Genomic DNA, 15,021 nt, shown 5'->3' with positions numbered 1-15,021 from the left:
CAAGGGAATACCAGTGGTTCTGTTTAGTTTTACTGTTTTGAATGACAAAACAACATAATAAATGGCATTCATCCTTTTCTGTACTAACTGAAGTGCTCTGCTAAGAGAAAGACAAAGGAATGAATGGTAAGAGCAGTTGGGGTCAAAAGTCAAGGCCCAAAGCCAGAGCTGCTGATAAGCGCTATTTATCATGTAGAACATCTGAAAAGGTCCCTGCCATTCACGTAGAAGTACACACCCTGTACCCTACCATGTTGGAATTACCATTTGCTCTGCACGTCTCAGACCCTTGACGCATCCCAGAAAGCTTACCCAAGGTAAGGAATCAACACTAGCCTGTTCGCTGTGCTTTTTTTGCCTTTGCTTTTCAAATGTCTGAATTCCTCTGGTACTGCCTGTGTGATTAGAGCACCTACAAATGACTGCCAGCCAGCTGTGCTACAACCTGCACCACCAGAATGAAGCGCAGATCAACATTCATCTCACCCCAAAAGACTCCTTGTTTTCTGTCCAGCAATTGCCACAATGGATCCGGTGGCTTGTTCAGGCTTCCCGCTGTGCACCTCCATCAGCACCACGCTCCCACCAGCTTCTGCAGCTTTGCTCTCTGAGGGACACTTAACACGTGAGCTTTGTCATCTGCTTTTGTCATCATGCTTCTCCTGCGCTGGTATCAGAGGAAATAGAGTGCTGAGGTCACAGAGGTGAGCACAAGCTCAGAGGGACTTCGATTTCTGCTTAGCAGCAGCCCGGGCAGAGGGGCCGGCACGCAGGCAGCTGTGCTGGCAGGCTGCTGAGCGGGCAGCTGAAGCCCCGGCTGCCGTCTCCTCCGGCCGAGCACAGCTCAGCAGTTTCTCCGAGCTGGCTTCCATCTGTGTTGTCTGGAAGCGCTCCACAAGCCACAGCTTGTGAACAACTGCGCTGCTTCTGACCAGGAATTTCAGCAACATTTTTTAAGAGCCCCTATCTGTATTGTTAAGGTGGGAAGCAATAAGAGCATCTGGAAAATACCAGTCTAAAAGGATATGAAGTGACACCAGAAACACCGGGTTTTGCCAGTGCCCAGCAGAGCCACCCAGCCAAAGCACAATTATGTGGCAAGAGATAAAGATTGCTGATTCGTCCTGTAAAAGAAGCTTCTGTCAGTCCTTCCGCGCTTTCTCCCTAAGACATACAATTCAGAAAATCCTACCAAAAACTGAAAGCCAACTTTCAGTCAGAAGAGCTGGAATAAAGCAAAGGAAGTAACTTTGCTAGGTCTATTACACGTAACGATAACATGAAGCTCAATGTGGACTGTATAGAATAAAGAAACACACAGTTCAATAATCTGGGTGCATTTTTCTTCTCCATGGATTGTTCAGTTAAAGATCTGCTGACGTTTGACTATATGTCCAGTAAGCTGTGGATTACCATTCCAGTATTGGCTTTGTCAATTATTTAACACGACTGCTTAGGACAGTCAGAAGAAAGTAAGAAAACCCCCTGAGGAAGCCTCTGAAAGGCATCCACCATCTTCTCCGTCAGGGCTGGTGTTGACACTGACACAGCAGAGTTTAAAAGCGTTCCTCCCTCCCCTCTCCATCCTCTCTGGCAGGCTGGGTCATGGTAACTTTTCCACAGATTAAGAGTCTGTAACTCCAATTAATTTCACCCTAGTAAGTTATACAGGCTTTAAACCTTGAGATCCTATAAAAAATGACAACATAAATGATGTTTATATATACTGTAATACAAACATAAGACATTTCTAAAATGGTTTGTGCTCCACTAGAAAGCATTTAAGGGTTCAAAACTGAATTTAAGAAAAAAAAATTACTTGAGTAAGCCTATTCACCTCTCGCTCTCAGCTGAGCGAAGGTTCTGGCACGTGGCTCCAGGGGCAGAGGAACCCAGACACCCCAACGGAGCAAACGCAGCTCCCCAGGAACAGGCAGCCAGCTGTGACCTGCAGAGCCAGGAGACACAGCCAAGGCTGCTGCTCTGCAATACGGCTCAATCTGAGTGGGAGCGAGCGTACTTCTTGTGCCAGTTTTCAAGATATCTGGTCAGTGCAGGTGTCTGAGATGTAAAGCGTGGGAGAGATGATTGCTCTTTTGCCCATAAGGGCACCTTCTGCTTCATTCAAACAGGATTACCAAGCCACAGCCTCTTGTCAGATCGGGCTCCTTGGCAAGAACCTTTTAAAATCAGTTTAAAAAATCCAGACAAATAAATAACTAGTGAGAGACACCTCTTATGTTTCAACCCTAACAACAAATGGTGCCAGTCACTTTTACTGACATCTTACTTTTTTCTCCCACACTTCAGCATCAGTAAATAAAACAAAAACTGCCATATAAACAAACAGTATGTGTACCAACTGCTCACATATAAAATGAGCTGGTGAAAGACATTAGTTGTGTGATGTGAAAATGCCATCTTTCTGTTCCTGGTATTTTTTACGAGCTGTTGCACTGACAGGCTCCTACAAAACACTGCAACCAATATGCCATTTGGAATGCACAGCAACGCAAGCCTCTGGCAAAATGAGTCCTACAGTACCAAAAACATTTCTGCCACAGCTCTACCCATAAAGTGGCATAATCTTTATAACAAAATATATATATATATATATATATTTTTAAAAATCAGTATGAAAATATACGTCTGGGTGCAATTCAAGTTACATTTAAATTTTTAAATAATTCTGAGAGTTTTACATTTTTTTTTTACTGTGTTTCAGTCCAGCCATCTCCAACATTCTTAAACAAATCATTATGCTTAGTCTTAAACATATTGTTTTGATTACTGGTCACATAATGTTCAGTTTTCCCCTTAAGACAGTGGAACCAAACAGTTCAGAGTCTGTAACTTCAGTCTTTCCAATATCATCCAACAGTTCCCCAGGCTTTCATGTTCTGACCTCTTTCTACTTACATATATTCCATTTTCTTGAGAAATTATCCACAACCTGGCTCTTGATCCCTTGCACCGTAAAACCTCCTCACCTTTTCTGCCTGATTTAGCAAACAGAAACACCTGTAGAACACGTTCACCCACTGTGGAAAACTTCTTCCCTCTTCTGCTCTGAGATCTCTTGCAGCTAACCAGGCTCTCAGGTTCCTTAGCCTTGAAATAATATTCAAAACGATAGGCCAAAACTCTTTAAAAACTTAATTGTACCGGAAATTCATACCTCAGCATACAAAACAGGAATACGTCTACAGAAGCTTCTGTGTGAAGATTTCTGTTATATTGTTCAATGTCAATGTGAACAATTACTCAGGAGCAGTCTCTCTTCCTAAATCCCATGTTCTTTCTTTTTGACGGATGGACTTTTTATTCCCACTGAATCCATAAAGCGCCCTTGGGCTCTTACAGAGAGAGCCCTCTGCCTGCACTAAGAGAACGGGAGAGGAAAAGGGACCTGCAGTGATTTTCACAATACTTTTGGTTACTTTAATAAAACATTAACTTTTTTTATAACTGGAGAGAAGCAATAGAACGGGCTACAACAAATGCATGGGCGCAACAGTAAACAGCATTACTTTTTCCACCACGGCATTAAGTGCATTCATCTATGCCACGAGCTGGATCAGAGATACAAGGACACAATGTATTGCTTATTTCCCTTGTATGTCGGATACAGGTTCTACACAGTTATACACAATAAGCCTGAAAAATCAATTACATGTAAATATAAAGCATCTTTGTGCAAGTATTCTTGCTCTCCTCCTTGCTCCGATACAAATTAAGCAGGCCCCTTACACCACTTAAACAGCGAATGCCATCCTTCCTAACCGTCACCACCAGCATCCCTGTGGTCAGCCAAAGCCTGAAGAACTATCACGCAGCATCCAGTGCAATTAACATGCTGGTGTGTGCTTTGTGGTGGATAAATTACATGCCACTGGAAAAACTGTGTTTGGACCCAGTACAACCAAAGAAATTCATTCTCTCAAAAGTACCTACTATTCCAAGGAAATTAGCTATTCAAGCAAAATACTTAACTAAGAACCAGCAGTAACAAGGCACAGGCTGCTTTACAGCAGTGTCTGCTTTTTCTGAAATGGTTTCTGAACTGATGTGGCCACCCTTGTTAACTGCAACTTAGTGCTGGAAGATACCAGAGCTCATCACACAGCTCCATAAAAATAGCCCTCCTCACAGGGAGGCGGAGGGGCCATTTCTCCCCGTCCTGGGCCACAGTCCCTCCGTGCCGTACACACTGTCCTGCACCAGCAGAACTGGCCGGCATACAGGAGGCCAGCAGTGACAGTATCATGTAACAGGCGTCTCTCCTGTGCAGTGTTTGTTACCACCAGCTGGTACCAGCAGACGCTGAGACTCACTGCTGCTCTCCAAAGGTCAGAAATCATGGCTAAAAAGTGTAAAGTGCTGTCTCACACTCTCTCTCTGATCCTGTTGCAGTAACGTGCCATGAGTAAGAACAGTTCACCCACACATACTGGACCAGCAGGTTGGCGCTCTTTGGAAGAGGCACAAGTCAGGTCTGAGAAGTTTTAGCTGCATATGTTTCAGTCACATGTCTGGGTGAGCCAAAAACCGCAAATGGACTCAAGGATAAAAGAGCAGGATTTCCCACTGTGTGCTGCAAATCATTCCTCTGGTGGCTCAACGCACTGCGGCAACCACGGCCCTATAGTGTACGTCCTACAAAAGCCAGCACTCAACCTGGCAGACCAAAGCCCATGCCATGAAGTACAAACGGGCTTGTGGAGTCCTGACCATGCTGTATTCTGTATTCTGTTTACTTAACATCTGACTTAGTCCCCAGAGGTGCTCTGTGCCCAAATTCTGAACTGATGTGAACTGAACTCTGTGCCCAAATTCCAATGGTCACAGTCATTACAAAAGCGATGGTTTTCTTGGGGATTTCCTTTGTCAGTAGAAGTTCCGTAGCGGTCCCCAGACACACCTTACTAGGCTCAGCCATAAAAAAGTAATCACATCCAAAGGTACAGCAGCATCTAATTGCTTTTCTCCTCCCGATCCTCATCCCAAACCTTCCTTGCTCTAGGTAGAACAGATAAAGCTTGGTCCCTAATGTAATCACAGTCGTCGTCAGACTCATGCGAAGCAAGGGACAAGAACCACCATCTAGAAGGAATCCTGCTTTCTTTTAACTCACTTTTTACAGCACCACATAAACCCACCAGCAATCTCATGAGCAGTCAAAACACCAAACAGTTCAAGCTTTTTTGGCTGAAAACAGTATACAAGGCATCGCTTAAAACAATTATAAAGTAGGTTCATAAAATGGTTCTTGAGCAAACACAATTTAATAAGCATTTGGTACCAAATTCAAACAATATTTGCAGTCATGCGATAAATGACAGCCCACTGCACCAATTCATTCTCAAGGTAGCCCTGACATAAATTCCTATGTGTGTGAAAAAAGCGGGCCAAAAAAGAAAAAAAAAAACCATTAAATATAGCAGAAATCAGGCTGCTAGTTGAACATTTCAGAGCAGCTGGGAATAAGACATGCAGTTTGTGAAGTCAAGCAAAAACTGACAAGCATGCTGATTTAACTAAGACAGCTGAAATAAAATTAGTTTCTTCCCCCAGTCTGTTTCTCCTGGCCTATGGACTCTCTTTCATCATTAGACTACCCAATCCCCAAACTCCAACAGGCACCAAGGTTGTTTTTTGGCCCTAGCAATAAAGATTAATGCTGTACAGATTAAAACCCAAGACTGCTGCATACTGGTCAGGCACACAGACATCTGTTCATAGAACTAACACAGGTACAGTTTCTACCAACAGGGTACTACCAATGCATCCCAGATATCTACTGGACCATGGAGCCAGCCCACTGGGATTTGAACAAACCCAGCATTTCATAGGTGCAGCACATTTTCAATGCTAGAAACAGCCATCAGATGTCTCTACTTGGAGAAGAATGGCAAAAATACTTTGGTTCTCTCCAAATTCTAGGTTGGCCCTAGGCAGCACCACTGCAAGAGCTGGGGTACTGGGTGACTGTATTGGGCTGCCCCGAACCGCGATGCCACTACAGCCTGGGTTGCAAGCCAAGAGCCAGTGAGCATGGTGCTGGAACAGCTCCTGGTAGTAGGTCAGGATTTGGTTTTTCTCCTACTGAAGGTTCAAGTTTTACCAAACTCATTTTCTCCCAAGGCCGTAAAACTTCAAACTCAATTTAAGTGCTTGAATGATGCAACATGACGGCTGTTATTAACGACCTAACTCTGTCCAACTGCCCCTCAGAGGAGTTGTGTGTTAGCTGCTGACAAACCTGCATTGCACAAAATTACTTTGCAGAGCATCTGACATATTACATGCAGATTGACTAATTATGAGTTTGAAGACTGTAAGGGATTTATGACAGTATTTAAACAGCTTTTAAAGTTCTAAATGTTAATTATCTCCATCACTATTATTGTTCAGTGTTTAAATGATACCCAAACGCAACTGATTATTCATATTTATGTCTTCATGTATCGTCTTTGTTCTCGGATTACAAGCAGTAATCTTATTAAGTGATCAGAGAGAGAAATCTTTTGCCTTAATGAGTGTAAAGCTGGTGAAGCATCTCCTCTTTGCACATCCTGAGTTCAGTTTCCCACATTATGCCCCCACCCTCGGTAGTCTCTTGTCCTTGATGCACAGGCCTAGCAGGTCTAGCACAGTGGTACCCTAATGCTGTCTGTCTCTCCGAACAGCTACAGAAAAGGAGGGATGGGAAAGTGGAACTCCTTCCACATCAGAAGAATGGGTGTTGTGTTTACTCTCTCAATGCAGAGAGGTTAAAATTTTCTGCTAAATCTACCAGAGCTCCATATCCTCCCATCAGCATTCCCTGCGCAGAGTTCGTTATCTCCACCACACCTCCAGCATCCTCCATGCAGCCCTGTACGATCTTCCCCCATATGACCATGATCCCAAGCAGTGAATCCCTTCCACAAAACATGACAGCTAGTTCAGACACATAGCAGGACGAAAAACTATGTTGCAAATTGTATCACTACAAATAAGAGCATCTTAATAACTCAAAGTTACAAAACTGAGCATGATTTAGAAGATACAGATGTCCACATTGTGGTCAGTGGATTTTTTGGAAAGTTAAAAGACTAACCTAAATGTGATTAGCATGGTAAGTAGGAATAGCATGACAGATGGAGTTTTAAAGCTCATAAGTGCTTGATTATTGTTATAATTCTTCAGCTACTGACTACAAGGATAACAAATGAAGTGGGACCTTACACCTGAAAGGTTACTCTGAACCGAGTGCCTGTGCATGTGCATCCACACATTCAATAGAAATATCTCAGGCATCAGTGACCATTACTGCTTGAAGCAGAAGACTGGGCAAGTGTGTTTTCCAGCAGTTATTCCTTCAGTAAAAATAATTTTAATTGCCCTTTACCTCCTCACAACACTGTACCTCCGAAATGCTCAGCAAACAGTGAGGAACATTACCTTGCTTAGGTAAGACATTAAGTCTCATCCCACTGCAAACCACCCTGCTACTGTGAAGCATTTATGAAGTTTATATTAACTTATTAATAACAAAATAAAGTTTCTGGTAATGACTTTCTTTTCAATAGAATACTTGCTTTCTAAAAGTCAATAAAATACCACACTTAAAGGTATTTTCATTTCATAATCTGCAGTAAACATGATATGGACAACATCCATCTCTGTCAGGAAACAGCCTTTACAATTTACTGGGAAAAATTGTTTCTTGTACATTGAGAACCAGCTCTTTGGTAAGAGGATGCTTGTTACATCTCTCACAAATTAAAATGATGTGGAAATAAACACCCACCTCATACAAAGAGCTCAACTTGGGATTCATATACAATAAAGACAGGTTTCCCTTGTGATAAACAATTTGAGCACAAAGTGTTCCTTCAAGTCCTGACATAAATCTGTTCCTGCCAAGCTAGTATCTCGTTGCGTCAGCCTTTCGCCTTCACCACAACCATAGTGGCAGCTCTGCCGCCTCTCTGCCTGCTTTCCCCACACTACCCTCTGCCCAGAATTACCATCCCAGCTCTGCTGGGCCAAAGATTCGTCTTTCCATCAGACAAATATTTGGTGAAAAAATAAGTAACATCCTTTTAGGTAAAAGGAACTCAACTCTCTAGTGAACTCATCATTTAGGGACACCCGTGTGGACCGAGGGGACTTGTTATTGCACTGCTGGTACCCTTGCCATTCCTTCTCCCACCAGCTTTATGCCCTCTTCTTGTTATTCCTATCATTTTTATTTATTTGCAATGTTTTTAAAATGTTTTGACATCTACCTTAACATTACAAGAGCTTCAACTGGGCTGAAAGCAAGTGCTGCCGTGTCTGATATATTATTATTTTTTTTAAATCAGACCGAAAAAAGATAAATAAATCAAAGCATCTCTGCCTACATTGCTTTCTCAATGACAAATATTCACAGCTTCTATTTTGTCCATGGAAATCTGGTATTTCAAATAAGATAGACAATGTTATATTTATTCAGCTCAATGTTCCCATTAGTACTGCAAGATAAATACTAGCTTTGATAAGAAACAATTTCTGCAGCAAAAGGAAGCTTCATTTGATAGTGGCAAGGTCTACCTCTAGTTTATATACACACTAACAGAAATGTACACATAGTCAAGGGAAAGAGACCCCGCCAGTGAAAGTTGTATCCTAAAAGGGCCCATATATATTACACTTCCTCAGCCTCCAGATCATGGAAAAGAAAGGCACCAATCCAGAAATAGAGGAATTGCCATCAAAGATTTATTTGAGCTTTCCCTACGGGGAGCAGGCACAAGAGGTCACATACAGTACCACATCCTATTTCAGTTAGTAAAAACGTGCAGAGTCGAGCTCCATACATCTCCCAAACACACCCAGCATGGCATAGACACCCAAGCGCTCTCTGGGAGCAGTGCTGCCAGAGGAAATAACACCTCATAGAGCCCCCAGGTTGATATATCTGCATGGTGCTGCACTGTGCTGTGCAGATACATCGACATTGGGAGACAATGAAACAGTCCCTGGTAATGAAAACAATGCTTGACCATACTCGGAGAATTTGACTTGAAAATATTTGGCGGGGTATCTAACTTCTCTGTAATTAGAGTAAGTTTCAGCAGTTATTTTCATACGTCTAATAAAAGTATCACTAGGATTTACTAACAATTTTATAAATTATTCCTCAGAAGCATTGCAAGCTGTCTTGTTTGTCAGTCCTTTATAATTATTTTAACATGCTAATGTCCTGAATTAATACGGCAAGTGGCAATTCTAGTAATGCGAGACTGGGATGTGGTGGAGATGAAAGACACCATATTCTATTTAAACAGTTCAAGCTGTTTGAATAACTTTCAGTAATACTGACATTCATCACTTAGAGCCACAAAACATCTCAATTGTAATCTACTGTAATCTCAACATTTAAAATAGCATCTTTTAAATAAACGTTGGTATTTAAATAAATCTTACCAAGTCTCCTTATATTGATTCTATTCCCAACTGCATTTTCATGACTGATGTGAGCAACCAAGTCTATGCTACAGCTAAGAGTCTTTCAGATTTAAGTTAAGCAACTCTTTACGTGGTAAATAACATTCAATATTCCTATCAGTAAACACCAGCTTACAGCATTTATGAAACAGGATCCAACTCAAGCGGTGGGCTACACCGCTTTTTAATTGCTTCATTCTTATTTCTGATTTAACCACAAACAGAAAGATGACCAGGTGTGGGTCTTTTGTAGTTGCTACACGAGGAGGAGAGTGAAGCTGTGACTGAACACAGTGCATTACACTAGACTCCGAACGAGATGTACACTACTGAAAAGATGAGTAACTAATGCATGTTGACACACTTGATCTCCAGAATCAGCCCCGTGAGAGTTTGCAACAAATACCGCTGAAAACGTCGCTGTGAGAAAGCACCAGTTACTCCTCTGCAGTAACACTGTTTTCTATACTTCTGCTCAGTGTTTGCAGTGTCCGTTTTAAAAAATATTCTCTTTCCCCCCGCCCCCCGTGCAACACTTACAGTAGACCACACACTAAGACATGCAATAAATTCTAGATGGCACAAAAAGTTTTAAAAAAATAAATAAAAAAGGAGGGGGAGGTGTGTGTGGGGGGTTTGCTGTAAACTAGAATAACCAGGCAGAAGGGACGCCCCGGTTAGGTCCCTTACAGACGGAAGGCTGAGACGCTGGCAGCTCGTCTACCGTCCTCCCTCTGCTTTTCACATCCAAGCCGAAAATAAGGTTTCTCTGAAAAATGCCGTTTCTCCAGACCGCCGAGGCCGCGTTTCCCTCCCCCGCCATCCCTTCTTCCTCACCCACAGCACGCGGGGCCACACAACTTCTCGCCCGCCTCCGTCCCCCCTGCCAGCCCCACGGTCGGAGCCCTCGCCCGCTGCCACGGCCCGGGGCCAGCGGGGGCCGCCCACAGTCCCCTGCCACCCCCCGGCCGGACGAGAGGCGAAGCCCGAGAGGGTCCGGACCCCAGCCCGCCTGGGGAAGCCGCCCGAGCGGAGGGCGGCCGGCGGGGAGCGGCGCGGAACCGCCGCCCGGTACTCACCGACTCGCTCAGAAACTTCCCCCAAGTTTCGGCGGGCGGTGGCGGGAGCGGCCCCCCCCACCCCGGCGGGCGCCGGCACCATAGGAGCGCCTCAGCGAGCGGCGGCCGCCGCGACGGCGGCAGCGGCACCGCCGGGCATCGAGCTGCCTCCGACCGGGGCCGGCCCCCAACTTCTGAGGCGGCAACGACCGATCAATGCCGAGCGACGGCTGTCGGGCGCGGGGCTGAGCCCGCACCCCTCCCGCGGGGCGGAGCGGGGAGGTCAGGCCGGGGCGGGGGACCCACCCCGCCTCCGCTGCCCCCCCCCCGCTGGCGGCAGCGGCAGCCTCAGCGCTCCCTTCCCTCACCGCCGCGCCGCAGCCCCCTCCGCGCCTGCCCTGCCCTGCCCTGCCCGCCTGGGCGCGGGGCGCTCAGCGGCCGCCGCCTCCGCCTCCTCCCCTCCCTCCTCCTCCTCCTCCTCCCTCCCTCCCTCTCCTTCTCCTTCTCCTTCTCCTCCTCCCATGGCCGCCGCGCCCCGCTCGGCCGCTGGCCGGCCGCCCGCCGCGGGGAAGAGGGGGTCAGGGAGCGGGGCTGGCGGCGCGCCGGGGGAGCGCGTCTGTCTCTCTGTCTGTGTCTGTTCGGCCCGGCGCGCCCCCGGGAGCGGGGCTGGCTGCCCGGCCCCGCCGGGGCCCCGGCCGGTGCCTGTCCCTGTCCCTTTCCCCGCGCCGCGCAGCTCCGTCTAGGGGAAGGCGGCGGCTACTGCAGCGCATCCCCCTTGCCCAGGGAGAGGAACTGACCCCCCGACAGCCTGGAACCCCACCTCGGCGCTGCAGGGGTGGGTCATCCCCCCCCCACCGGGGCACCCCCGCCGCCATCGGTGGTGAGGGGCGGGGGCCCGGGCTCCCGGCCCCGTGCTATGCCCGTATGGGCAGGACCGGCGCCCGGGTTTGTCTTCAGGCATGCGATGAACCCGGTTTTAGGGAGAAGGGGGTGTCGGCGGGCGATGAAGCAGGTTTGAGCAGCTCAAAGCGCGGTGATGGGCAGCTTCCCCCAGCGGGTGCGTACATGGCCAAGCACTGCGGGCGCAGGTGTGAGGTAGGGCACACGGGAGAACAACTGACCAGACTTCTCTTACAATAACAAAGATTTCTCTTCCAAGAAACACCTTAGGAAATAAAACAGTCCCCATAAGCATAGTGCGATCAGTTTGTTTTATTTAGGTATCACGTTGACACAGTACCAGCGATAGACCCACATCTGCAAAGGTGACTTCAGCAGCCACATTCCGATCTTGAAGGCCCTTGCAACGGTCCCCCCGTGCTGGCTCAGCATCTGGCTGCCTCCTTCAAGGGAGGTGGGACAAGAGCCACACAAGCCAACGTTGCAAGAGTTTCACAATTTTGGGGTAAGCCCCCTCTGAAATTAACCCAGAATAGAAGAGAGTTATAGCTCACCCGAGTTCCCTGCTTTGCTTCGATGAATGCGAGCGCTGGTGCCATGCAAGATGGTGGGTGGCTGTGCCCGGGGTCAGTGCAGCTACAGGCACCTTTTGCTGCTCGATCTGGTGCCGCCCTTCCCTTGCTCTCGCACCCAGGGCTGAGCTGGGTGCTGCTTGGCTTCAGGGAGCTGGTGTACCTCAAAGACTGACCTGCAACCAGCAAGCAGTCAGCCCTCAGGCAGACTGTCACTCCAGGCTGGCTCTCTGCCCACTCCTGTGGGTGCTAGACCAAACTGTGGTGGGGGAGGTAAAAACACATTGCTGTGGCAAGATGGACCATGAAATGTGACCTCATCCATTTTCGACTGGCTTAAGGGAGTTGAAATCTGACATGTCGATAACTATCTGCCAGAAGTGGTTTTAAACTAGGGGCACACAGGTACACCTTTCCTACACCAGAACCACCTCTTGCCTTTTCCTTGTTTGAAAAAATCACAGAAAGAGAACTTTGTATTCTTTCAACACTGTCAAGCAATACCATAGCATTGCCATTAATATACATGCAAAGGACTTTAAGTTTCAGTCCTTACCGCTGGTTAGGGGATTCATATCTGCATCTCCCTGGAGATGCCTGTGCTGCCAAATTAGTGGTTGTTCCGGCCTTTCATTCTTACCTCCAGCTACTGAAGCTATGGCAAAGCATGATTAGTAACTCATTGGGTTAGAAATTGCAACCACAGACCTGATCCTGACTCTAGTTTTGTGGTTGCAGCACGGTGTTAGGAGAGAAAGACTTGTGTTCCAGCTCCAGAGATGTTTATGGCATTTGTTTAATACAGCATTCCTCTAACACAGTAAGATCTGAGATTATTACAAACTGGTTTTTTTGGCTCAGTAGCAGTGAGAGCTGAACACCGAAAATATCACATAGAGAAACCAGGGAAAGTACTTTACTGCTCCCTCATTACATAGATAACAATAAATCAGTAGAGCAGTTATATATTCTGGATTTATACCTCCCTGGACTTCCTGTATACTAGATAGTGGTTTTTACTTCTTCACACAGCAGGTGGTTTCGTTCAATGGGGATTAATGTCAAACACAGCTGGCCAACAAGACCAGATTTAAGCAAAAGCAAAGTAATTTTCAGTCAGAAGATTGTTGGGGTGTGGATGGGGCTGGGAAGACAGGAGATAGGTAAGAGTGTAGGTAGGTGCTGCTTTGGGATCCTGGCTTGGGACCCTGCAGTGAGGCTTTGAAGAGGTGAAGGTCATGAGTACAGAGGTAGGAGGGAGTTGAAAGTTTGTGAAATAGATTCTCTGAAGCTGGAAAACAAGACAGTTTGACTTGTTGTTTTTTTTTTTTTTTAATTTTTTTTTTAAGTAATTAGGACTTCACCTCTAAATTAGATTTCGAATCTCCACATCGTCTACAGCTAGTCCTTAACCTGCAAAAGCACAAGGGAATGTGTTTGTTATGTGTCTATAGAATAAATATTTTGAATTTTCTTCATTGCTTCAATAAAAGTAAATAATATAGGTCAGGTCAGGGCTCTCCTGGCTTCTCTCTTACTAAAATAAAAAAAAAAGTCTAGTTTTTTTTAATAACTAATATTATCTGTTTAATTTGAGGATTTGGAGGGATATGATAATACACTTATTCTGAGCTGTGAGCCCATGGTAGTATTTTTATCACCAACAGAAATTAGCTTCAGAATATCTAAGTCCGATACCTTATGAAGCATGGATCTTAAATTTAGCTCAGTGACAATGTAGGAATTGACTATATTCTTTAAACATCTGTTAGGAAACATTTATCTTTCAAACTATGTATAATGTCATGTATGCCTATGTACTTCTTTTTCTGATTCACTCTGTATTATCAGTCTTCCAGATTCCCTCCAATTCTTTTTAAAAGTCTGGAAAAGCAAGTCTGGCTTGAATATACTCAGCAAAGATAACTGAATTCTGACCATTTGTTCTGAGATAATATGCAATAATACCAGCACCAGCTAATGTATGTACTCTTTTCTCTGTACATGCGGTTCCCACTTCAGCTCGTTCCAAACAGCTCATTGAAAGCTTCTCCTTGCTGAGCATGATGCTCTGGAATCAGGCGCAGAGGATGAAGTGATGACTGATTCTGCTTTTGCTCTCTGTTTAAGTTAGTTTATAAGGCAATGTTTATCAACAGGATGTCAAACGGGATTCCAGCTGCCCAGTCCATAATAGTTCTTCATCTGGAAGAGGTTCCCTCGCTTTAAAGTGGCTGCAGCTAGTGCACATTGTATTAGGATTGGCAGTAATTTCTGCAAGACTAGCTGTGAATGCCTGTTGTAACCAGGTTTAAGACTGGCTTAAGTCTGTGCTTGCACAGCATGAAGGTAGCTGTATTGGTAAAATCTGCCGTAGGTGGGGTCACACGAGTCAAACTCTGGTTGCTTGGCTTAGCAGGCAAAAGTTTCCCATGGACAGCAGAAGCTAAGTTAATAGCATTTCTAGATCAATGTAATGGGGTCCATATGCAGGGTCTGTGCTTGGAAAAAACAGGGGTTTGGGCTGGTAGAGTTTATACTGGAAGGAAATAAAGTGACTTCTTTGTTGCTGGGCATTTTGTCAATACAGTGTTGCAAAATGCACTCTTAATTGATGTTGCTTTACCTGCTGAGCTTTCAGACAAGTCCTGAGTAGTTTGAAATTCCATACTGTTTGCAGTTTAAGTGAGTGTGAATGTGTTTCTCTTGAATGAGGAACTTATGTTAAATTACAAAACCCAGCTTTTATTTTTCAAAACTGCGTTAAAAAATGCAGGAGACTGAAATCAAATCAAGACATTGTTCGTATTCCATATTCTTATCTGCAGCTTAAATCTATGTTTTTATCTATTTTCTTTGCCTTGTGTTTAACACAAACATAGAATCACAAGAAAATTCACTTGGAAGGGACCTCAGGAGCTCCCTAGTCCAACCTCCTGCTCAATGCAGGGTCAAACTTTGTTGCTCAGGGCTTTACTCAGTTGGGTTTCAAAAATTTTGAGGGATGGAGA

The 15,021-nt window shown here is 45.4% G+C and overlaps 1 protein-coding gene across 1 annotated transcript in view; it reads right to left on the bottom strand.

Annotated features, from left to right (window-relative positions):
• The window catches only part of GHR (growth hormone receptor), a 130,006-nt gene extending 119,131 nt beyond the window's left edge, over window positions 1-10,875 (bottom strand). The window contains exon 1 of the mRNA XM_086770495.1: window positions 10,560-10,875. The gene's annotated coding sequence lies outside the window, so the exon portion shown is untranslated. The remainder of the gene's footprint in view (window positions 1-10,559) is intronic.
• Window positions 10,876-15,021: the final 4,146 nt, after the last annotated feature.

Source organism: Chlamydotis macqueenii, chromosome Z (assembly GCF_036417535.1).
Source record: "Chlamydotis macqueenii isolate bChlMac1 chromosome Z, bChlMac1.mat, whole genome shotgun sequence".
NCBI classification, from domain to species: Eukaryota; Metazoa; Chordata; class Aves; order Otidiformes; family Otididae; genus Chlamydotis; species Chlamydotis macqueenii.
This window is presented reverse-complemented; position numbering and strand designations above follow the sequence as displayed.